At 34.2% G+C, this 25,085-nt stretch overlaps 1 long non-coding RNA gene across 2 annotated transcripts; it reads left to right on the forward strand.

Annotated features, from left to right (window-relative positions):
- The first annotated feature begins 11,209 nt into the window (after positions 1-11,209).
- Positions 11,210-24,892, forward strand: LOC127656831 (uncharacterized). 2 transcript variants are annotated; one of them, XR_007972210.1, is made up of 9 exons: positions 11,210-11,340; positions 19,793-19,864; positions 19,970-20,202; positions 20,315-20,392; positions 20,477-20,593; positions 21,650-22,241; positions 22,322-22,377; positions 22,499-22,643; positions 23,019-24,892. It is a non-coding gene; the product is annotated as an uncharacterized LOC127656831 (long non-coding RNA). The 2 variants fall into 2 exon arrangements; XR_007972209.1 differs by having other exon boundaries at positions 21,655-22,241; positions 23,019-24,891.
- Positions 24,893-25,085: the final 193 nt, after the last annotated feature.

Genomic DNA, 25,085 nt, shown 5'->3' on the forward strand with positions numbered 1-25,085 from the left:
AATAGAAATTTCAAAGAATGTACTGGTCACTATTTTCCATGCTATTATGAATGTGGACTGGAGCTTTCAAGCTTCAAAAATGATGCAAATCATCTTTAATTTTTTATTTAAGCCTTTAAGTTAAAGCACCTTTAAAATATATCAAAAGTGGTCCATATGAAACCAGATGATTCCTTTGTGTGTGGAACAGATAGAATTGAATTGTTCATTGGAAGAAAGTCATACAGGTTTAAATTGACATGAGGGTGAATATAAATGACAGAATTAGCATTTTTGGGCAAACTATTCCTTTTTAGTGCTTTAAAGTTAACCAAGACAGCAAGAGGCATTAGGAAAATTGGTTTTTTTATTTGTTTGGTGACATTAATATTTTTTCATTAATCATTATTACAAAGCATGTACAGTATTTGTAATAATTTAGAAACTTTCCAAAAGTTAGCATTGAATGACCAACATGGAGTTTAATGTATTTTTTAAATTTAAATCTAATTTAAATCACATTTTGGTTCATTTCTACAGTCGCTGTTTTTTTTTTTAAATCTGTTCGGTTGCTTGATGTTGCATGCATTCACATGAAATGTTGACAATAAGAATGTGTCCCTCATCTTTGAGCGTGTTCAGTATTACTGTTAAAGTACCTCATCAGAGGCGAGTAGGCATGAGTGGTGCGGTGATCATCTCTGTGACACTCATAGCACCCAGATGGAAAGACAGACAATCACAGAGCGAGACCTTCACTCACTGTTGTAGTGTAGCTCTTGTAGCATTCACACATTTAGTCATATAGTTTAATCCTAGACAAGTCAAATCACTGTGCGATTATGTATCACAGCTTGGTGTTGTATCATTTCTGATTACAGTCATGTGTATTAGAGTGACTTAGAGCTGCAGATTTCTTGAATGTCATGGAGAAAGCAGCAGAGTGTCAAATGTTTCAAAGGCATATGAACCACAGATGGATCTTGGAACATTTGATATACTTTATAGAGAGTTTGAGAGGGAAGCATTATGTTTGAGCCTGTGAGAATTATGACAATCCTGATCTCACAAACACGCCTTGTAGAATCAAATGTTTAATGTGTTTAAAATATCATAACTCTCCAAATGAACATTTGTTTAGAGTGCTTATATCAAGCTTCATTGACACAATATCTGCCTTAGGAACTGTTTTTGTCATTATATCACAAAACATTTTTACAAATGTGAAATTATCTACATTGTTAAGTAAAACCATCGTTGGAACAGTGCTAATGAAATGTGGATGTGTTTTACAAGGCAATGTCTAGGTCATATTTCACCCCCAAATCAAAAGAAAATAATAAGAAATTAGCTGTTTCATAAAAAAAATAAAGACAATTTTAAAGGAATACATAATTCCGGGTTCAATACAAGTTAAGCTCAATCGACAGCATTTGTGGCAGAATATTGATTACCACAAAAGATATTTTGACTCGTCCCTCCTTTTCTTTAAAAGGTTACATAGCAGCAATGGAAGTGAATGGGGCCAATTTTTGAGGGTTTAAAGGCAGAAATATGAAACTTGCAATTTTATAAAAGCACTTACATTAATTCTTATATTGAAACTCGTGTACTATTTGAGCTGTAAAATTGTTTAAATCATAATTTTTTACAGTAGTTTTAGGGTTTGTTGATATTACATCGTCATGGCAACGAAGTAAAATTGGCTATAACTTTACACAGAAAATGTTGGTACGTGATTTTATCACACTGAAATCAAGTTAACATCCATTTTGTTTACGTCTTGTTGGTATACTTTTGAAACAGAGAGTATTTTAATGTTTACAGATTCGTCCCCATTCACTTCCATTGTTAGTGCCTCTCTGGAACCCACAAAAAGAGGGACGAGTCAAAATATATTTTTTGTGATAATCAATATTATGCCACAAATGCGGTTGAGCTCAACTTGAATTGAACCCGGAATATTCCTTTAAGATTTATTTGCATTGTGAAATTATTTTCATAACAATTAAGCACATTTTCTGTAATACAGTAGTAAAAATCATCCTGTCAGCATAAATCAAATGCAGTACAACAAATACTAACATCATGAATACTGGAAGGTGCTGTAAGCGATTTTAGCTGTTCTTGAACTTCCACAAGACTGAGCCATTGAATTAGACACGCCCCTTCTTCCAAAGCACCACCCTCCAAAGACAGCATTAAGATTGACACCGAGCAGCACTGCATCTTCTCATGGTTGTCAAACACTACAGTAGCAAAATAGCACCCTCAGCTGACAACTGTTATACATTTAAATATGACATTAAAACTGAATAAACATTCTGCATCAACTACTGCACTATGAGAATGTGCAAAATGATGGACAGGCAGAAAGCACATCTTCTGATTGGATGATAAAAGAATGTGTCTGTAGCCCATGGTCATATATAATATATATATATATTGCTGTTTACAGAGTCTAGCACTGTCACAGAGATCTGTGAAATATCTCAGGACGCTTATTTCATTCATATCTTTCAGGGAGCAGAAAAATATTCTACATACCCTTTATAATAATAAAAATCACTACTACACCTATAACCATGGCAATTGTCTGATTTACTTTGCAACCCAAATAACATATTTCACATTACAGTAATAAGAATGTGTGTGTAAAATAATTTCAAAATGCATCAAATCTTAAAATTGACTTAAAGGTGTAATATTGTTTTCCCTTTTGATTTTAGGGTGATATTTGACTACATTTATTGTGCTTAAAGGAGGAAAAGCATCTGGTTTGAATTCATTCTGTTAGCTTCATATTTTCACAGCTAAATAAACATTGCAGTATTTTCTTTGTGACACAAGTTTTTTCATACTGCTGAATTTCTTCTTCAAATAATCAAGTCATTAAAGGCACAACCTTTGACATTTCTAACCAGGTACATTTCAGTTGAGTCTATGCAGTTATCATTCAGTGGGGAAATATATGAAATATATTTACATATGAACTTACCCAATTTAATATCTACCAAATTGTGTTTAAAATATGAATCTTATGGACTTGTCTCTGTGTTGGAAATGTTAAAATATGATGCAAAGAGAATTTTAGATGCATGCTCAATCATGCCAGAGGATATGTTTTAAATTCAGGGACATATAAGTAGAGGCTGTGCCTTTAAAGACAAGAAAAGTCCTGGCATTTGAAACTGAAATCATGTTTTTTTTGTCTGATTTGTTTGTTTTGTGCAAGATTGTTCAGACCACTTTTTAATGTAGCTATAAAAAGACTTGAGAAAAGGATGTAAAGATGTTTTTGTGAAATATAACTGCTTGCAGCATCTCCTTCATTTATTTCCATATATCACCGCTGTCATGTCTGGCAGGCCAGAATATACTGTATCACATTATTCAAGGTCATTTATTGTTGTTTTGAGTGAAAAAGACAGCAGTTGATGTAAAACAGTGAAATTATCTCTGTTGAAAAACCTCCAATTGTATTGCATTCAGCAATTAAAAGGTAAATGTGAAGCCCTGGGTCATGTGACTTATTTCAACTGCAAGACATGGCTTCATTTTGAAAAGATTTCCCTCGCGAGCTGTTGTAAATAACTCCACGTTAAGAAAATGATTTTAGCAAATAGCAGAAAAGTGGAGAGGAAATGCAATATTACTGCTATATTAATGCAAAAGCATTTTATTTACTGACTCACAGGTGTATAACATTGTTAAATAGTGAATTCATACAGAACACAACAGAAATGGTGATACATATCTAGTACATATTAAACGAAGGACACTGTCATTGAGATAGCAGTTCCTTCTTTTCCAGAAGGATGTGATCATTTTATCCAGCATTTTATATTGAGTTTTATTACAGAATACATGTTCTCTCAGGTGCTTCTTCCAGGCTGCTGACTTCTTCCAGAGCTTTTTCTTATATCCAGCCTGAAAAACAGCAGCAATATTGAAATAATGGATGAATGGACAATGGATAAATAGGTGTATAAATGTATAGATTGATGGATGAATGGATAGATGGATAAATTGGTGTATAAATGTATAGATGGATGGATGAATGGATAGATGGATAAATTGGTGTATAAATGTATAGATGGATGGATGAATGGATAGATGGATAAATTGGTGTATAAATGTATAGATGGATGGATGAATGGATAGATGGATAAATTGGTGTATAAATGTATAGATGGATGGATGAATGGATAGATGGATAAATTGGTGTATAAATGTATAGATGGATGGATGAATGATAGATGGATAAATTGGTGTATAAATGTATAGATGGATGGATGAATGGATAGATGGATAAATTGGTGTATAAATGTATAGATGGATGGATGAATGGATAGATGGATAAATTGGTGTATAAATGTATAGATGGATGGATGAATGGATAGATGGATAAATTGGTGTATAAATGTATAGATGGATGGATGAATGATAGATGGATAAATTGGTGTATAAATGTATAGATGGATGGATGAATGGATAGATGGATAAATTGGTGTATAAATGTATAGATTGATGGATGAATGATAGATGGATAAATTGGTGTATAAATGTATAGATGGATGGATGAATGATAGATGGATAAATTGGTGTATAAATGTATAGATGGATGGATGAATGGATAGATGGATAAATTGGTGTATAAATGTATAGATGGATGGATGAATGGATAGATGGATAAATTGGTGTATAAATGTATAGATGGATGGATGAATGGATAGATGGATAAATTGGTGTATAAATGTATAGATGGATGGATGAATGGATAGATGGATAAATTGGTGTATAAATGTATATAGATGGATGGATGAATGATAGATGGATAAATTGGTGTATAAATGTATATAGATGGATGAATGGATAGATGGATAAATTGGTGTATAAATGTATAGATGGATGGATGAATGGATAGATGGATAAATTGGTGTATAAATGTATAGATGGATGGATGAATGATAGATGGATAAATTGGTGTATAAATGTATATAGATGGATGGATGAATGATAGATGGATAAATTGGTGTATAAATGTATAGATGGATGGATGAATGGATAGATGGATAAATTGGTGTATAAATGTATAGATTGATGGATGAATGATAGATGGATAAATAGATGTATAAATGTATATATAGATTGATGGATGAATGATAGATGGATAAATAGGTGTATAAATGTATATAGATTGATGGATGAATGATAGATGGATAAATAGGTGTATAAATGTATATAGATTGATGGATGAATGGATAGATGGATAAATTGGTGTATAAATGTATAGATTGATGGATGAATGATAGATGGATAAATTGGTGTATAAATGTATAGATGGATGGATGAATGATAGATGGATAAATAGGTGTATAAATGTATATAGATTGATGGATGAATGATAGATGGATAAATAGGTGTATAAATGTATATAGATTGATGGATGAATGATAGATGGATAAATAGGTGTATAAATGTATATAGATTGATGGATGAATGATAGATGGATAAATAGGTGTATAAATGTATATAGATTGATGGATGAATGGATAGATGGATAAATAGGTGTATAAATGTATATAGATGGATGAATGGATAGATGGATAAATAGGTGTATAAATGTATAGATGGATGGATGAATGATAGATGGATAAATAGGTGTATAAATGTATATAGATTGATGGATGAATGATAGATGGATAAATAGGTGTATAAATGTATATATAGATTGATGGATGAATGGATAGATGGATAAATTGGTGTATAAATGTATAGATTGATGGATGAATGATAGATGGATAAATTGGTGTATAAATGTATATAGATGGATGAATGGATAGATGGATAAATAGGTGTATAAATGTATATAGATTGATGGATGAATGGATAGATGGATAAATAGGTGTATAAATGTATATAGATTGATGGATGAATGGATAGATGGATAAATAGGTGTATAAATGTATATAGATTGATGGATGAATGGATAGATGGATAAATTGGTGTATAAATGTATAGATTGATGGATGAATGGATAGATGGATAAATAGGTGTATAAATGTATATAGATTGATGGATGAATGGATAGATGGATAAATAGGTGTATAAATGTATATAGATTGATGGATGAATGGATAGATGGATAAATTGGTGTATAAATGTATAGATTGATGGATGAATGATAGATGGATAAATTGGTGTATAAATGTATAGATTGATGGATGAATGGATAGATGGATAAATTGGTGTATAAATGTATATAGATTGATGGATGAATGATAGATGGATAAATTGGTGTATAAATGTATATAGATTGATGGATGAATGATAGATGGATAAATTGGTGTATAAATGTATATAGATTGATGGATGAATGATAGATGGATAAATAGGTGTATAAATGTATATAGATTGATGGATGAATGGATAGATGGATAAATAGGTGTATAAATGTATATAGATTGATGGATGAATGGATAGATGGATAAATTGGTGTATAAATGTATAGATTGATGGATGAATGATAGATGGATAAATTGGTGTATAAATGTATAGATTGATGGATGAATGGATAGATGGATAAATAGGTGTATAAATGTATATAGATTGATGGATGAATGGATAGATGGATAAATAGGTGTATAAATGTATATAGATTGATGGATGAATGGATAGATGGATAAATTGGTGTATAAATGTATAGATTGATGGATGAATGATAGATGGATAAATTGGTGTATAAATGTATAGATTGATGGATGAATGGATAGATGGATAAATTGGTGTATAAATGTATAGATTGATGGATGAATGGATAGATGGATAAATTGGTGTATAAATGTATATAGATTGATGGATGAATGGATAGATGGATAAATTGGTGTATAAATGTATAGATGGATGGATGAATGGATAGATGGATAAATTGGTGTATAAATGTATAGATGGATGGATGAATGATAGATGGATAAATTGGTGTATAAATGTATAGATGGATGGATGAATGATAGATGGATAAATTGGTGTATAAATGATGGATGGATGAATGATAGATGGATAAATTGGTGTATAAATGTATATAGATGGATGGATGAATGATAAATGGATAAACTGGTGTATAAATGATGGATGGATGAATGATAGATGGATAAATTGGTGTATAAATGTATATAGATGGATGGATGAATGATAAATGGATGTATAAATGCATGGATGAATGGACAGATAGATAAATGGATGGATAAATGTATGACTGGATGGATGGATGGATAAATGGATGGATAAATGAATGGATGGATGAATGAATAATAGATGGATAAATGGATAGATGCATGGATGATAGATGATGGATGGATAAATGGATGGACTTATAAATCGATGGATGGATAGATGCATGGATGGATGGATGGATAGACTGATAAATGGATGGATGGACAGATGGTTAAATTAACGGATGGATGGGTAAATGGATGAATGAATAGATGGATACATGAATGGATGGATAGATAGATGGATCAATGAATTGATGGATGGATGATAGATGCATGGATAAATGGATGGATGGGTAAATGGATAGATGAATGGATGGATGGATGAACTGATAAATGGATGGATAGATGGATACATGACTAGATGAATGGATGATAGTAATGGATTGATAGACAGACATACAGATAGATAGGTGTTTTACCGATTGAGTAGGACTGTCTGTTGAAAGGGAACAGTGTTTTGAACAGGAGGCAGTGCTCTTGAGACATGTCTTTGCAGAGTGGAGAAGCGTGGCGTCTGCAGTGATGTTCTGACAGCAGTGAGACGCTCTCTCCCAAACACAGACAGAGGCAGAGCCGGCCCAAGGCATAAGCGAACTAAGCGGCTGCTTAGGGCCACGGCGGCCACCAGGGGGCCCCCAAGAGCACTTTTTTTTTTTTTTTTTATTATACTGTCAATGGTATGGAGGACTAAACATGCATAAATAATAAATGAATAAATGTAATAATACAAAAATAAATAAAGGAATAAATGTCTTGATAAAACAAATATAATTAGTTTTTAATTTAATTTATTCCTGAATTTATTATTGTATGACTTTATGTATTATTTTCTATATTTATTTTTAACTTTATTTTTATTCTTTTTAGCTTTTAATTATTTATTCATTTATTTTGCATATTTTTTTATTTATGTGTTAATTTATTTTTTATATTTATATATTCCCACATATATTTATATCCATATTTATATATTCCCATATATATTTATTTATTTATACATGTAGGCCTATTTATTTTTGCTTTTCTGTGTGCAACATGTAAATGAGGGAGGCGGTCCTTGCGGAGCTCCAGTGCATCATTGGTCGAGAGCTCAATAGTTTTATCGGAAGCAGATGGATGTCCCACCTCAGCACCCCCTGACTCGCACAGATTTAGAATATGCAGGGAAACGTTTTGCAGAGAGTTTATCAATCCAGGATGTGCTTCTAAATTCATACCGGCATACAGCTCTCCTAAACCATCAATAAGCACCTCTACTCTAAATGAAACATTTATTTGATGCGTGATTATCCACTTCATTAGCATGGCGCTCAACTAGATATATGTGAAGCGTCAGCTATAGATTTATATACATGCATAAACGATCAGGGAAATGAAGCAAGGTTGTATCTTTTACAATGAACAATCATAATAACACAAAACAATATTATGTATTTGCAGACATCAAAATATGAAGTTATATACACAGAAAAAAAATAAAAGGACAAGGTTAAATCATATCATTTATGAAACTTGCTCATTTTGTGGATTTGTTGAAGAAATAGCTCCCCATTTATTTTGTGATTGTAGTATAACCAATAAATCTTGGCTTGACTGAAGCTCTTATATTTATAGCCCCACAAATAGCTATAGTTTACGCGATATGTCTATGACCTAACGTCACATCAAAACAAGTCAAGAGTAATCGAGCACACGCTTCAATCTACAATAAGCCAATGGTAAGCAGGAGCCGCCCACATCATTATCATACAAGAGACAGAAATGTAAGAATAAATGCAAAAATAAATACATGTGGGAATATTTAAATATAGAAATAAATACATGTGGGAACAAATAAATATAAAAATAAATGAATGCATAAATAAATAATAATAAAAAAAATGAAAGAATATTTTTTTTTTAAAAAGAATAAAAATAAAAAGAGAAAATAATAAATAAAAAGAGAAAATAATAAATAAAGGAAAAAAAGGTCATACAAAAATAAATTCAGGAATAACTTTCATTAAAAAACGAATTATATTTGTTTTATCAAGACATTTATCCTTTATTTATTTTCTTATTATTACATTTATTTATTTATGTATTTATTTATTATTTTTGCATGTTTAGTCCTCCATACAATGGACAATGGTAATTATACAAAAACGCAATATTATGTTAACGGGCTGCAGTATGCAAGCACATTCAGACAGCAAAACAGCAATGTCACAAAAAAGGACATATCCTCTGGTGCAAAGAAAAGGAAAAAGAAGAAAACAGAGGAAGAGAAAAAAACAGCACGATAAAGGTATGTTAAGTAGTTAGGCTAAGTTATGAGCTAACATTAGCTGGCTAGTTAGTTAACATAGCCTATGTAGCATATCTTCTTTTTTAGGAAAGTTTGATCCGTAAATAGCCTTGACATCTTAATATATTATTAGTATAACATATTACTTAGCAAGTTTTAGATTAAAGTTTTTGTCTTCTGTGTAAAAATAACTTTCCTGGGTATATATTTTTTGTAATAAAAATAAGCTTCTGTTCCATAAACTTTGTACTGATAACTTAACATTATTTACATTATCTACCATTTTGGGGTCTTTGCTATTATATTCCAATATCATTATGCCTCAATTAGCTAGTTATAGATTAAGAGTTGTTGTTTTAGGAGTACAGATGGCTTGCTGCTGTGTATAATAATTTGTGTTGAGAAAATAACATATTTTGTCAAATATTCTGTCAAATATGTACTCTTATGAAACTTCCCTAGGAGCACTGTTGAAATATTTTGGACGTGGGGCACAACCAACGCCACCTGTCCCAAGTGCCAGTGCTACAGCTGATGATGATTTTTCAACAAACCCAGATCATTATATTTATATGGATAAACATGCCTTTGTTTTTGACAGAGAGTTGCAGTACCTTCTAATATGACATCTAACATAGCTAGCTTTTATTATTATTTTCATCTTTCATCAGGTCCATCCTCTGCATGCGAGGAGCACTTCCCAGCACGTGCATCCACTGATGTTGTTATCTATCCTGTCAGACTCAGAAAGGACTGATCTGGTAAGCAGAGAGCCACTGCCTATAAAGGAAAACTTCACATTCCCTGAAAAACCTGATGGTCGAAGCTTCCACTACACCTACAGAAAGTTAATTAATGGGGAAACAGGAGCTGCTCACTTATTCAAAAAGAAATGATACTGTCTACAGCTTCTGCTGCAAATTGTTCTCTAGGAAGTACACAAAACTGGTAACAGAGGATCAACAGGATTGGGTAAATATAGGTGTGCTACTGTTACATTTAAAACTGTAGAAGGGTAAAATCATGCCAGGCAGACATTGGTATATTGTAAGCAACACAGCTACAACTAATAAAATTGATAAGGGGTGTGTTAGATTTATAGTGTGCGAATAATCAAGCATTGACAATATTCAATCATATTGGCGGCACCGAGGGGCCCCCAAATCAAATTCTGCTTAGGGCCCCATAAAGGCTTGGGCCGGCCCTGGACAGAGGTCTCAGCAAACCTGTTCAGGAGAGCTCTAGACTGTATTTAACAGAAGAATACAATGCATATCAACAATCTTACCGTTCAGTAACTTCATTGGTGTATTATATACATATAGTGAACATTACAGTGTAGCGTACGACATAATGAATATTATATGTTCGGCTATTTAGGTAGCAGATAAAATAGAAGAAATTCTAAATAAACTATTTCTATAGACAATAAACTAATTCATTACTTTAGGTCTAACGTCTTAACACATTCTAGCGGACATTAGAGATTGTAATTGCTTATTTCAAGCACACTAATTTTAAGAGTCGGCTTTAACTAAAATAATGTAAACGAAACCGTTTTGATCGGAGAAAAAAAAGGCTCTATCATCGGAGAGAGCGCAACCACAGATATTATATAGAGACTAGATGCCCTATTGGCCGCTGCGCACTAAGAAATACGGCCGCCATCTTAATAAACCGGTCGTACTCCTAGTTTCGTTGCGCGGCAGCAGTTAAGATGCCAGAGCACTGTGGAGCATTTTCCTGTTCTAATCGGCAGACCATCGCAAATAGGGCCCGGGGGATTACTTTTAACAAGTAAGTTTTAACATTACCGTACTATTGGTTGTATTTTGTGAATAGAATAAGAGAAGGAGCAAGGATCTTTGACATTACTGTACTGAAATCGTAGCCAGCTAACGTTAGCTAGGTGTGTGTGTGTGTGTGTGTGTGCGTGCGTGTGTGTGTGTGTGAGAGAGAGAGAGAGAGAGAGAGAGAGAGTGTGTGTGTGTGTGTGTGAGAGAGAGAGAGAGAGAGAGTGTTTGTGTGTGTGAGAGAGAGACACATTTGACATATGGACCTATTAGGACTCCATATCAAATGAACAAAATAATGTCATTCAAATGGACTGAAAACAGTGCCAGTAATTACAGCACTGCTGTTGAATCTCCAGAAATACAATCCCTCATACATTCATTCCAAATACAGGAATACCCTAAAAATCAATTCGGCATCAATCAAGAAGTACAAGATTTAAACAACATATTCTACAAAACAGCACAAAAAAGTAATTTGTCAATTGTTAAACCAAAGAAAAAATATTTAGATACAGACAAATGGTTTGATTTGGACTGTAAGGCTTTGAGAAAAAAACCTCAGAAATTTATCAAACCAAAAACACAGACAACCAGATAATTCGGACCTCCGCCTTCTTTATTGTGAGGCATTAAAACAATACAAAGCCACACTCTGGCGGAAAAAAGCACAGTTTTTGCAAAGCCAGTTTGAAGAAATTGAAAAATCTATAAACTAAAAATTTTGGGATAAATGGAAATTGTTATACAAACCAAACCAAGAGGTTCTGGCAATTCAAGACGGGGAGAAGTGGAAAAACCACTTCCAAGAATTATACAGCCCAACTGAAATTCAAAATTAAATAATTAATAAACTATTCAAAATTATAAACAAAATGAAATAATTAATAAACTAGACAATTTGGAAAGATCAATTAAAGAAAATCAAAACCCTTTAGATTTCCCCATAACAATGAAAGAATTGGAAGAAAAATTAGGAGTCCTTGAGCACAAGAAAGCCTGTGGTGTAGACAGCATCCTGAACGAGATGCTGAAACACACAGACCAAAGCTTCAAACTGGCCATGCTGAAACTGTTCAATGATGTTCTGTGTGTAGGGTTCTTCCCTGAGATCTGGAACAAGGGCCTCATCAGCCCCATCCACAAGAACAGAGACAAATTAGACCCCAACAACTACCGAGGCATCTGTGTGAACGGTAACCTGGGGAAGGTTCTCTGCAGCGTCTTAAACTCCAGACTTTTACACTTCCTTATGAAGCACAATGCCTTGAGTAAATGCCAAATTGGCTTCCTTCCAAAATGCCGCACATCCGACCACATTTTTACATTACAAACACTAATTGACAAATATGTACATCAAAACAAAGAACAAATTTTTGCTTGTTTCATTGATTTCAAAAAAGCATTTGATTCAATCTGGCACAAAGGATTATACCTGAAACTTATCGACAGTGGAATAGGGGGGAAATTCTATGATTTGATCAAATGGATGTACACAGCCAGCCAATGCGCTGTTAAAATTGGAAACCAAAGAACCAAATTTTTCCCCCAGGGGCGCGGAGTGAGACAGGGCTGCAGTTTAAGCCCCACCCTCTTCAACATTTACATCAACCAATTAGCCGATACATTAGAACATGCTCCCTCTCAAGGTCTCACTCTACACGACACCGAGATCAAGTGTCTTCTCTACGCAGATGACCTGGTTCTCCTGTCGCCCACTAAAGAGGGGCTTCAGGACAGCCTGGATCTGCTGGAGGATTACTGTCAGTCCTGGGCCCTGACCGTCAACCTCCAGAAAACTAGAGTCATGATGTTTCAGAAATGCTCCAGATCTCAGGGACCAAAACACACATTCACACTATCACACAGAACCATTGAGAGCACAAAGACATACACTTACCTCGGCCTGAAAATAACTCTTTGGCTGTGAATGAACTCAAAGAGAAAGCTCAAAGGGCTTTCTATGCCATAAAAAGATCAATCAAAATTGACATCCCAATCCAAACTTGGCTCAAACTTTTCAAATCAATAATTGAACCAATTGTTTTATATGGCAGTGAAGTGTGGGGTCCTTCTATCTAATTTGATTTTTCAAATTGGGAAAAACATCCGATTGAAACTCTACATTTAGATTTCTGTAAACGAATTCTCAAAGTCCAAAGAAAAACACCAAACAACGGATGCAGGGCAGAATTAGGCCAATACCCTCTCCTTCTAAACATCCAAAAAAGAGCCATCAAATTCTGGAAACACCTAAAAACAAGCAACCCCAACACATACCATTACAAAGCCCTAAAACATCAAGAGCTGAGCGTAGCGAGGAGTCCCCTGTGCCAGCTGGTGCTGAGACTGACTGAGCTCTCTCCTGCAGAGATCAGCACACCTCAGCACACACACACACTCACACACATTCGGCCCGCACAAATTATCAACACAGAACAAGACAAGTACATCACCCATTGGACAAACACCATTCAAAACCAACACAAACTGGAATGTTATTCGGCACTAAATCGAGAGTACACTGTTGCGAACTACCTGAGCACAGTGAGTGATGTGAAACTCAGGAAAACCCTGACGATGTACAGACTCAGCGAGCACAGTCTGGCCGTGGAGACGGGACGGCGCAGACAGACCTGGCTCTCCTGTGAGGACAGGCTCTGCTCGCACTGCATCCTGGGAGTGACGGAGACCGAGCTGCACTTCCTCACAGAATGCCCAAAATATAAACACATCAGAGACCACTATTACCCCAAAATTAATCAAATATTTCCCCAATTTAACACCTGTAATCCAACCCAAAAACTCTGTTTCATTCTTGGCGAAGAAGCCAAATGCTCAAATATAGCTGCAAAATTTGTTGCATCTTGCCACATCCCGAGGGACGACCAGAGACCAGCAAACACCCAATAAACACACACTCACTCACAGCCTAACACACTGCATCAGACCTACACACATGTATATAATGTTCAATTCCAAGTTCAGTGTTCTTTTGTTTTTGTTTTTTTTATATAGATTTCTAAATCCTTTTTATTTTATTTATTAATCTTTGTTTATTTTATTATTGTTGTTTTATGCTATCAGTATTATTATTTTGTGTACTAAATGTTCTAAATCATTTTCTATGTTGTTTTGATGCTTTGGCAATACAAAATGTATTTTTTTGTCATGCCAATAAAGCTTTCTGAATTGAATTGAGAGTGTGTGTGTGAGTGAGAGTGTGTGTGTATGTGAGAGAGAGTGTGTGTGTATGTGAGAGAGAGTGTGTGTGTGTGAGAGAGAGAGACAGCGTGTTTGTGTGTGTGTGCGCTTGTTTGTTTGTTTGTGAGAGTATGTGTGTGTGTGAGAGAGAGAGAGAGAGAGAGAGAGTGTGTCACAAATCATTATAAATAGTTTCTTCAACTTCTTAAAATATCTTACTTTACTGCAACTATCTGTTTCTGATTCTTTATCATATTTATAGTGTGTGATTTATAAAATACCCTACATCACATATTTTGATTTTGGACGTCTGGTCACTTTATATCTTATATCAGAATATTATATTACTGTTAAGCCTACTATGAATATTAAAATACGCCGAACCATGTGTCCTGTATCATAGCTACATGAATGACCTTTGCAGCAAAAAAAAACTCAGCGTGAAAATCAGTTCGGTATTCAGTGAGTTATGATTAATTAAATGCGCTGACAGTTCATTGCACCTACCATACAGATTACACTGGGTGGAGCGGGTGTAGCCCAACTGCGTCTGATAATTTTTTAAACTCCCTTTCAGTGAAAATGATAAGCGAAATGGATAGGGAGCACTGTGACATGCCTATATCACTTGAAGAAGTACAGCAAGCTATAAACCAACTAAAAAATAACAAATCGCCGGGGTGTGATGGGCTATCCTCAGAATTTTATAAATCTTTTATTGCTGAAGTGTCCCCTTTTTTATTGAAAGTCTTCATAGAATCCATTGAAAACGAATGCCTCCCCACCTCTCTGACCCAGGGAATAACAGTCCTAATTCCTAAACCAAACAAGGACAAATTATTTTTAGTTAATTGGTGCCCAATTTGTTTACTTAACAACGATTATAAAATCTTAGCTCTCTTATTGGCTAGAAGATTACGGTCTGTTCTGGACTCCATCATAGACGAAACACAATCAGGCTTCATGAACAAAAGGCATATAGGAAATAACATTAGGCTCATTTTAGATATTTTAGATTACCCAGAGGTGGTAGAGGAGGGTGGGCTCATGCTGTTTGTAGATTTTTACAAAGCATTTGACACCGTTGAACATCCATTCATTTTACAGTCCCTTAAAAAATTCGGTTTTGGTGAGTTTTTTTCCTCAGCTATTATAAGTCGATATAACAATAGTAATAGCTCAATTAGACTAACAGGTGGTATGTCTCCCAGGTTCAATGTCTCTAGAGGCATCCGACAAGGGTGCCTGGCTTCGCCTTACCTCTTCCTATTGGTAGCCCAGCTTTTGTCTGATCATATTAAATCAAGTGAGATAAACGGCATCAGTATATTAGGTAGAGAGCTTATTATATCTCAACTGGCGGATGACACCACTCTCTTTCTTAGAGATGAATATCAAGTCTCTGTTGCAATAAATACCATAGAAACATTTTCCATGGCCTCTGGCTTAAGGCTGAATGTCAATAAGTGTGAAATCATGTCTATTAAGGACTGCATGAAATCTTCCATTTGTAGTATCCCAGTCAAAAGTGAACTTGTTCACTTAGGTATCACAATCACCAAGGACCAACAAAAAAGGATTTTATTGAACTTCAACCCTATTATTCAAAGAACCAGGAAAAAGCTGAACCATTGGCTGTTACGGGATCTCTCCCTCAGAGGCAGAACCCTACTGTCTAAGGCAGAAGGTTTATCACGGTTAACATATCCAGCTCTATCTCTGTATGTGGACAAAAAAACATATTACTGAGATTGATAAGCTTCTTTTTAACTTCTTATGGAAAAATAGAACTCATCATGTGAAGAAGTCTGTTCTAACAAACGACTATGGAAAGGGTGGATTAAACTTTATCGATTTCTGTACTCTTAATAATACTTTTAAAGTAAATTGGTTGAAACATTTCTTTAAAAACCCTAATTATATTTGGAATGTCATACCATGTCATATGCTGTCAAAACTGGGTGGGTTGAGCTATTTCTTAACCTGTAATTATAATATTGATAAAGTCCCGATAAAAAATGTCAGCCTTTCACCGCCAGGCCTTCCTTTCATGGTCTCTTATTTTCAAACACAACTTTTCACCCAACAAATATTACATATGGAACAACAAAGACATATTGTTTAAACACAAATCTTTATTTATTGATTACTGGTTTAATAATAACATTATTTTTGTTGACCAATTATTTAACAGGGATGGTTGTCTTTACTCTTATAATGAGTTTCTATAAGAATACAAAATTCCTGTGTCTCCTGGAGATTATGCCAAAGTCTTTGGAGCAATTTCTTCTGGTGTTTGCATGTTATATAGAGCTCAACCAAGATTGGACACACAACAAATAACTTTGTTATCAGCTGACTAACACTTCAGTTGGTAAGATTTGTTTTTCTTGTAACAATGGTAAGAACAATAAACTAATTAGAGCCCTGTTCAAAACAGATATTATCACAGTCCCATATGTGGTTCCATACTGGAATAAATTTGTGAAAAACATTGACTGGAAGAAGGTCTGGCTCTTACCCAACCGATATTTGCTGACCAACAAAATTAGAGAAATATCGTTTAAAATAATTCATAAGTTTTACCCGTCTAATGATCATATTGTAAAAAAAATTTAAAAAGACATTGATGTAATGTGCACTTTCTGCTCTATGAGTATTGAAAGAGTTACTCATTTGTTTTGGCACTGCCCTTTTGTCCAAAGTTTCTGGTCTGATATTTGTAATTTTATTGCAGAAAAAATTTAGAAAGATTTCAAGTTGTTTTGGAAGGATGTTCTTTTTGGTCTTTATGACCTCAACAGAACTAAGACTAGGCCTAATGAAACTTTCATTATTAATCTCATTATTCTCTTGGCAAAATTTTACATTCATAAATGTAAGTTTGCACATTCCAAAACATCTTTTATTGCTTTTAACAATGAGGTTAAGCAGTATGTCAACACGCTTATGTATTCTCTTAATCAAAAGGCAACAAAAACTGTGAATGTGTGTAAACGATTTGATATCTTTTTGTAAATCCGTACTTCCCCTGGCAAAATGTGATGATGTGAGTCTTTTGTTTATGTTTTGTTTATGTTAAAACTCCCGCAATGTTGGAATCTGCACAATGTATTATTTTTATAATGGAGATGAACGTTCCTGTAAACTGTGCAATTGTTGAATAAAAAAATAAATAAAAAAAAAACTGAGTGGAGCGGGTGACCGGTCTAAGATGGCGGTGCTGCGGCTCGTCCGCGCCAGTAGGCAGTAGCGGTCGATAGGGTTTGTTGAATAATGACTATAAAATATTTGCTCATGTCTTTGCCCAAAGGTTCAAATTAGTTTTAGATTCCATTATTGACGAAAATCAATCTGGGTTTATGAGAAATAGACATATATTTAATAATATCAGACTTATTTTTGATCTTATTGATTATTCTGACTTTGTAAAAGATGATAGCTTTATACTTTTTTAGACTTTTTCAAAGCCTTTGATTCTGTTGAGCATCCTTTTATGTTTTATTGTTTAGAACACTTTGGTTTTGGGGCTTATTTCTGTAATGCCATGAAAACTCTTTATGCAGGTGGAAATAGTTCTGTGAAATTGAATAATGGCACTACACAAAGATTTAATCTGGAAAGAGGAGTTAGGCAAGGTTGCCCAGTTTCTGTTTACCTCTTTCTCGTTGTTGCTCAGGTGTTTTGTCACTTCATTAAATCAAGTCAGATAAAGGGAATTCAAGTTGAAGAGAGAAGTGTCCTGATAAGTCAGTTGGCTGATGACACAGCTCTTTTCCTGAAAAATGTTGATCAAATCCAGTCAGCTGTCGAGCTCATTGGAATTTTTTCCAGTGCCTCAAGTCTATGCCTTAATTTACATAAATGTGAACTGTTTGCCTTAAAAAGCTGCCAAGACAGAACAATTTGTAATATTCCTGTTAAGGATGCTCCAACTTATTTGGGTATGGTTATTATTAAAAATGAGAAGGAGAGAATCTCACAAAATTTTGATCCAGTGATTAAAAAAGTAAAGAACAGATTTAATATTTGGTTACAGAGAGACTTGTCACTCAAAGGTCGTGTTTTATTGGCTAAAGCGGAAGGTATTTCTAGGCTTACTTATGTAGCTACCTCGTTTTTTTATTTTTTTATTGCTTGAACAACAGTTACAAAACTTGAACAAATAAAATTAAATAAATAATAATAATAATAATAATAAAATAAAAATAAAAGAGCCAGGGTCAAGTATACAAAAATATATAAGATACAAAAAACGGTATAATAAACCAACCAGACATTAAAAGGCTTTGACAATTCACAAAATCATAAATGTATTCAATAAATGAATGGTTTTAACAGCTTTTTTGTTTGTACTGTCCTTAATAGAAACCATATAATGTTCTAATTCTTTCAATACCACAGAAAAAAGAGGTTTCTGATTGCTAAATTTACACCGATGAATATGGAACTTAACAAATATAATCACCAAATTAATAATATACGCTTCATTTTCCATACTTTTTCATATTTGACAAAACCAATTATTACATGTTCATATAACAAAAGGAAGTTGCAATCCAATTTGTCATTAATAAATTTAGAAACTTCCCACCATAACCTCTTTGTATACTGACAATGCCAAAAAATATGAGGTACAGTTTCTGGTTGCAAAAAACAAAATGAACAATTTACATCTATATCTTTGTTAAATTTGGATAGAAAATGTTTAGCGGGGTAAAATTTGTGCAATATCTTAAATGAAATTTCCTTGACCTTATTTGTAATGATATATTTATTAGGCAACAGCCATATCTTACTCCAATTCCTAGTTCCAATAAACTAACTAGTGGTTTACTAACTAGTTCTTTCTGAAAAAGTGAACGTATAACCTTATTGTTTTTGCTTGTCGAAAAACAAACTTCACCACAAAATGTATCAGCTAGATGCAGTACAGGCACACCTTTAGAGTATGTAATACCTCTACATAAAGAAACAACACCTGGAGAAATAGCACCAATTACAGAGGCAAATTCTTTAGGTGAAACAGGGAACTTGAAGTATGAAAGGAATTCATCATAAGTCATCAAATACCCTTGACAATTCAACCAGTTTTTTTCTTTACAAGTATCTATACTTAAGAATGTATCTATTTTTGCCACCTCTGATTGTTCGATACCTCCTTGATTTAGAAGTTATATTTATTGTCATCACCAACTTGTATCAACTGGATATTTTCTAGACATTGTTAAAACATTTTTTTTGCTTTTTAGGTCAGATCTTGTCACCGCTGCCAGTTGAATGACCCCATCAAGACTGTTGTGCCAGTCTTGCATTCCATTAAGGTACTACTTACAATAATTTAGCATACTGATGAGACTAACAAGCTAGTCTCAAGCTTGTGTACAGTTTTCCCAGCATTTGGCTGATGCTAATTTTGTGCCATGCAGGTAAAAGAATCTTGGGAAGTGCTTGGTTTGGATTTGATTGGACCACTGCCAGAAACAGCACGCAACAACAAGTATGTCCTTACATGACACACCTGTACACCAAGTGGGTGATTGCAGAACCAATGCAATCTAAGACAGCAGCTGAGGTGCCTGCAATAATAACCACAAAGTTGTACTTGTTCGGCATGGTTAGGAAAATCATTACAGACCAAGGGAAGGAGTTTGTCAACAAGGTGAAGTTTTGTAAAGGTTTATTATGTTTTTCCCCCTACTCTAGTCTCTACATGTATGTTGTTGTCTACAATTACTCCAGTCTTGCAAATTTAACTGATAATCCCTCTACAGCTCAACAACAGCATTTTCAGTACGCTGAAAATCAAACATGCTGTCTCCAGTGCTTACCATCCCCAGACCAACGGACAGGTAACTCTTTGGATATCTGTTCTGTAAGATCTATTGTTGTCTTGTGGTTATTCGTCAACTTTATATATGCATTGATATGTACAGGATGAAAGGACCAATCAGAATATCAAGCGTACTCTCAGGAAGTATGTGAATGACAACCATAATGACTGGGATCTCCACCTTCCTGCTGTGGTGTATGGAATCAACACTGCAAAGCAGGTTGTGTTTTAACATGCTCACTTATTATATTTATAATATCTACGGTTAGTTGTCAGTGGTAAAACTTAATTGATGAATTTATTTAATATGTAATGTTAAGGGTGGAGTTTTTCCCTTCAATACAAATGTAATAGTTAATGGGAAGCTTCCAGAGGGGATTTCTTTAAGACTGCAAGGGAAGCTCAGCTTCCCCTATAATGTCAAAAAAATAATGGTCAAATATGTACTATTGTGTAAACAATTTATTGACTAAAAATGCGTTAGAACACGTTCATCTCGAAGACGAGTTTGTTCAGAATCAGCTACATTACATATAGCAGGTCGGCTGACTCGATTTACTTCTCATACATTCCCGTAGCGTCAATGCATTTCCCTGTTGAAGCCGAGCGTCCATTGACTTCAATGGGGCTGCTATGAACAGTTTTTTCAGTGCTCGAAAATAGACGGTCATTGGATAAATGCTGCGATTATGTCCCGCCCACGGACGCCAGCGTCTCTGGGGGTGAATGAGGAGTGGGCTGGCCCGGACTCGGGCTTCAGCGTGATGATTGGAGGATCTGTCGAAAGACTGCATCTCCTTTTGATTGACAGCGAATCTGTACTATAAGAAGTCACTGAAGCTATTTCAGGCTCAGTCCCATCAGCGGATTTCTCAAGTGTAGTCGAAAGACAAACTGCTGCAACCTATTTCTTTATATTTGTTTGGTGAAATTGCTAGTCAATTTGCATAATACATTTCACACAATTATACACCACATTCCTTGTTTCAGTTTTACTATATTTTGTTTTAGAGCTATATTTTGTTCGTTAGATCGCTCATTCATTCATTCATACAGTAGGCTAGGCTAAGCGTCGTACGGGTGAAACTGCGCACGATGGCAGACGGTGCTAATATTGTCGACCTGATTTTGGCGAAGCCATTTGAAAGTCTTCCTTATGAGGAAAAAATTTGAATTAAACAGCAGGGCAGATCAACACCTAAGATTGATTTAGTGCAAAAAATAGGGTAAATAAGTTTATAATGTAGGCTGAAAATGAGCTTCCCCTCTTTGAAAGACCAGCAGCCGCCACTGGAAGCTTCCTATGTGATCAGTACTACACTAGACACAGTCCCTACTTCCTCCTCTTCTATCGACACCCACGTCTGCCAGAGTTCATGAATGCCTGTCCCATGGGAGATGATTTTGAAGTTGCTGACCCGGAAGATGACGTCGACGCTGGAGTCAATAAGATGAAACTTCTTAATGAAACGGTTTGTATTTGAATAATAAAGGTAAATTAAGTAGTGACATACTATCGGAATTAGACCTAGGCATAGGCTGATCTATGTATTTTCTTTGCTATGATTCTGATTCTCTGAGCTCTTGTTATGTCACTGTTACACTGTATATTTAGAGATGTGGATAATGTAATGTTTCTGGGACTGTGTGTGTCTATGTGTGCCCAGAGTGTCACTATCACTTTAGCATTCTCTACCTCAGTAGATAGCATCACCTTGCAGGGAATTCCTGTGGTGTCTACATGCTGGTGGTAAGAATGTTTAATTTATCAAAGCTGTTAGATAATAAAATCAAAGTCTTACAGTGTTATTTGCATTTCACAGTATGCTCTCAGCACCTGTACGTCATGTCCATTATCATTCACAGAGGTAAGCTGGATTTTCACACAAGTATGCCATCAAACTACTGGTATATGTCCATTTTTTTATTTGTATTTTTGTGTTTTTAGGAGGAGGTGCCATTGATTCACCAGTGGTGGTTGATGGAGAGGATTTGCCTAGAAGGGTATGACAGAATCTACAGATAAAATTTCAGTATCTTGGCTGTATTAAGTCACTGTTGGCAAAGTCATACTAGAAAGTTGTTTTACAAATAGAGTGCATATACATTTACATATTTTCCAAAGTTATGGACAGAGATTTGCATACTGGACAGAAGAAGCATCCCAAGTCCTTCAGGAAACCCTTGAGCTTGTCTTTAGGGTGTCAAAATCCACCATCACAAAACTGTTGCCCAGCAGAAGAGTTGTGGTTGAAGAGGACACTGATAAGGTAAATGATTTTAGTGGTCATATATCAAGCAGTTGCATGCATGCTGGATAAATAGTTTAATTAGTTTACGTGCCATTATATATATATATATATATATATATATATATATATATATATGTACATTTGCAGAAATGCAGGCTCTCTCACATCCTCATGGAATACGTCTCTGTGATTGTGAACCCAGTGCCAAGCTGTATGAAGGTCTTTTACAATGGTCGGCTGTTGCACCTGGTGAAATAAATAAATATATATATGGACAGAGATTTGCGGGGATGTGATGAGGATGTGAGAGAGCCTGCATTTCTGCAAATGTACAGTGATGAACAACAAAATGAATTCTCCAGTACAAAGGATGACTTTTTGTTTATATTTCAGTGTAAAGAGGACATGGAAACATTTTTGTCATACTGTGTTGATGAACAAGGCCTGAAGGTCAATGCCATGTTCCAGTGAGGGATGGAAGCAATTCATTAATTTATTAAATAAATTGAATGAATAAATAACTTTATCCTGTGTGTTTCTTAAATGCAGACATTTGTTAAAGTATGCTGAAATAAGTAGAACATATCTTTAGAAAATAAAATATTAAATGTAAAGAAATGCACGCACACACTTATATACACATCTGTATTTCCCAAATGGGTTCTAACAAATGTAAACTATTTAGTTTAACAGCAATTTGTGGTATTTCAGTTAGAATCTGTTACATATTTGGGTATACAAATAACCAAATATAACTCTATATGCACTGCTAATTTGAACACAATTGTTACATAAACAATGAAACGGCTTAATTGCTGGGCTGCAGAGAGACCTATCTTTGAAAGGCAGAGATTTGCTTGTTAAATCAGAGGGTCTGTCTCACCTAATTTATGCCACTCAGGCATTGTACATTGATAAGCCCACGTGTAAAGTAATCAATGGGTTATTAATTACATTTTAATGGAAAAACAAATACCATTATTTGAAAAAGTCAGTGATACTAAATTCTCACAAAAAGGGTGGCTTAAACTTCATTGATTTCAGCTCACTAAATAACACAATTAAAAAAAACTGGCTTAATCGATTCCTTAAAAACCCCACCTCTATTTGGAATATTTTCCATCAGCTTGCCTTCTCACAACTTGGTGGTGCAATTTTATTTTTTATGTAATTATGGTATTCAATAAATCCCTGTCAAGCTATCTAACTTTCACCAACAAGTTCTTTTGGCATGGACTATTGGCACTAAACTTTTCTCCTCATCTGTGTTACATATGGAACAATAGGAACATTCTATTTAAGAATAAATCTTTGTTCTATAATTACTGGTTCAGTAATGGAATATTTCATGTAAGACAGCTCTTCAATAATGAAGGTTTACTTTTTAGGTATACTGAATTTCTTTCAGAATATAACAGTTATGGATGCTATTCCATCTGGCTTACACATGATTTTCAAAAATAATACTCTGTCTTATGGGTTCATTATCCTCTCCTGAACCTGTAAGCACACCTATTGGTGAGATATGTTTCTCTGAAAAAAAAGGAAGGAATCATAAAATAAGAGCTCTATTCCTTGAGAACATTGTCTCTGCCCCTCCTATAATCTTAAATTGGAATGGACTCTTTGATCATTTAAATTGAAAAATATATGGTCTATGCAAAAAGCTTTTTCCTCACAAAGTAAAAGAAATATATTTTTAATTAATTCATAATATTTACCCTGTCAAAAATGTCTTAAAGAAACATTTTAGATCTGATTTTGACACTAATTGTTCTTTTTGTCAGAATGAAAAACCTCTCTTCATTTGTTTTGGTCTTGCATTTATTCTTTGCAACTTTGGGAAGATGTTAGTTTGTTAATCTAAATATCGAAGTTTTTCAAAGAATCCTAAAACTGTTATTTTTGAATTTGTTGAAGCAGATCCAAATGCCTGCTTTATAATAAATTTAATTATTTTCCTATGTAGATTTTATATTCATAAATGTAAATATGTTTAATTGGAAACCTATTTCTTTGGTATTCTTACAAGAGATAAAACAGTATCCGATTACAAATTCATCTTCACTTAACAAAAAAGCACTCAGAACATGTACAATTTGCACGGCCTACAAACATTTTTATTTAATTAATGTGTAATTTTCTTTTAATTTAAGTAATTCCCACTTATTTTCTTTTTCTTTCTTGTTTATTATTTTAGTTACTTTTTAGTTTGTTTCTGTTTTGAGTTATGGTGTTGGTAAAGTAGTTTCCTTAACTATTATTGCTGTTATTCTTTATATTTATTGTTGTGTATTAACTTTGTTGTAACACACTGTGAACTGAATGTTCACATTAAGCAATACAAAAAAATAAAATATATATATATTCTTTTTTTTCCATATATTTTATCAATTTAATTTGTGCCACATATTAACCTTGAAAAAAAGTTTATTTTTTTTTATTATTAACAAGAAAAAA

Source organism: Xyrauchen texanus, chromosome 16, assembly GCF_025860055.1.
Source record: "Xyrauchen texanus isolate HMW12.3.18 chromosome 16, RBS_HiC_50CHRs, whole genome shotgun sequence".
Lineage (NCBI taxonomy): Eukaryota > Metazoa > Chordata > Actinopteri > Cypriniformes > Catostomidae > Xyrauchen > Xyrauchen texanus.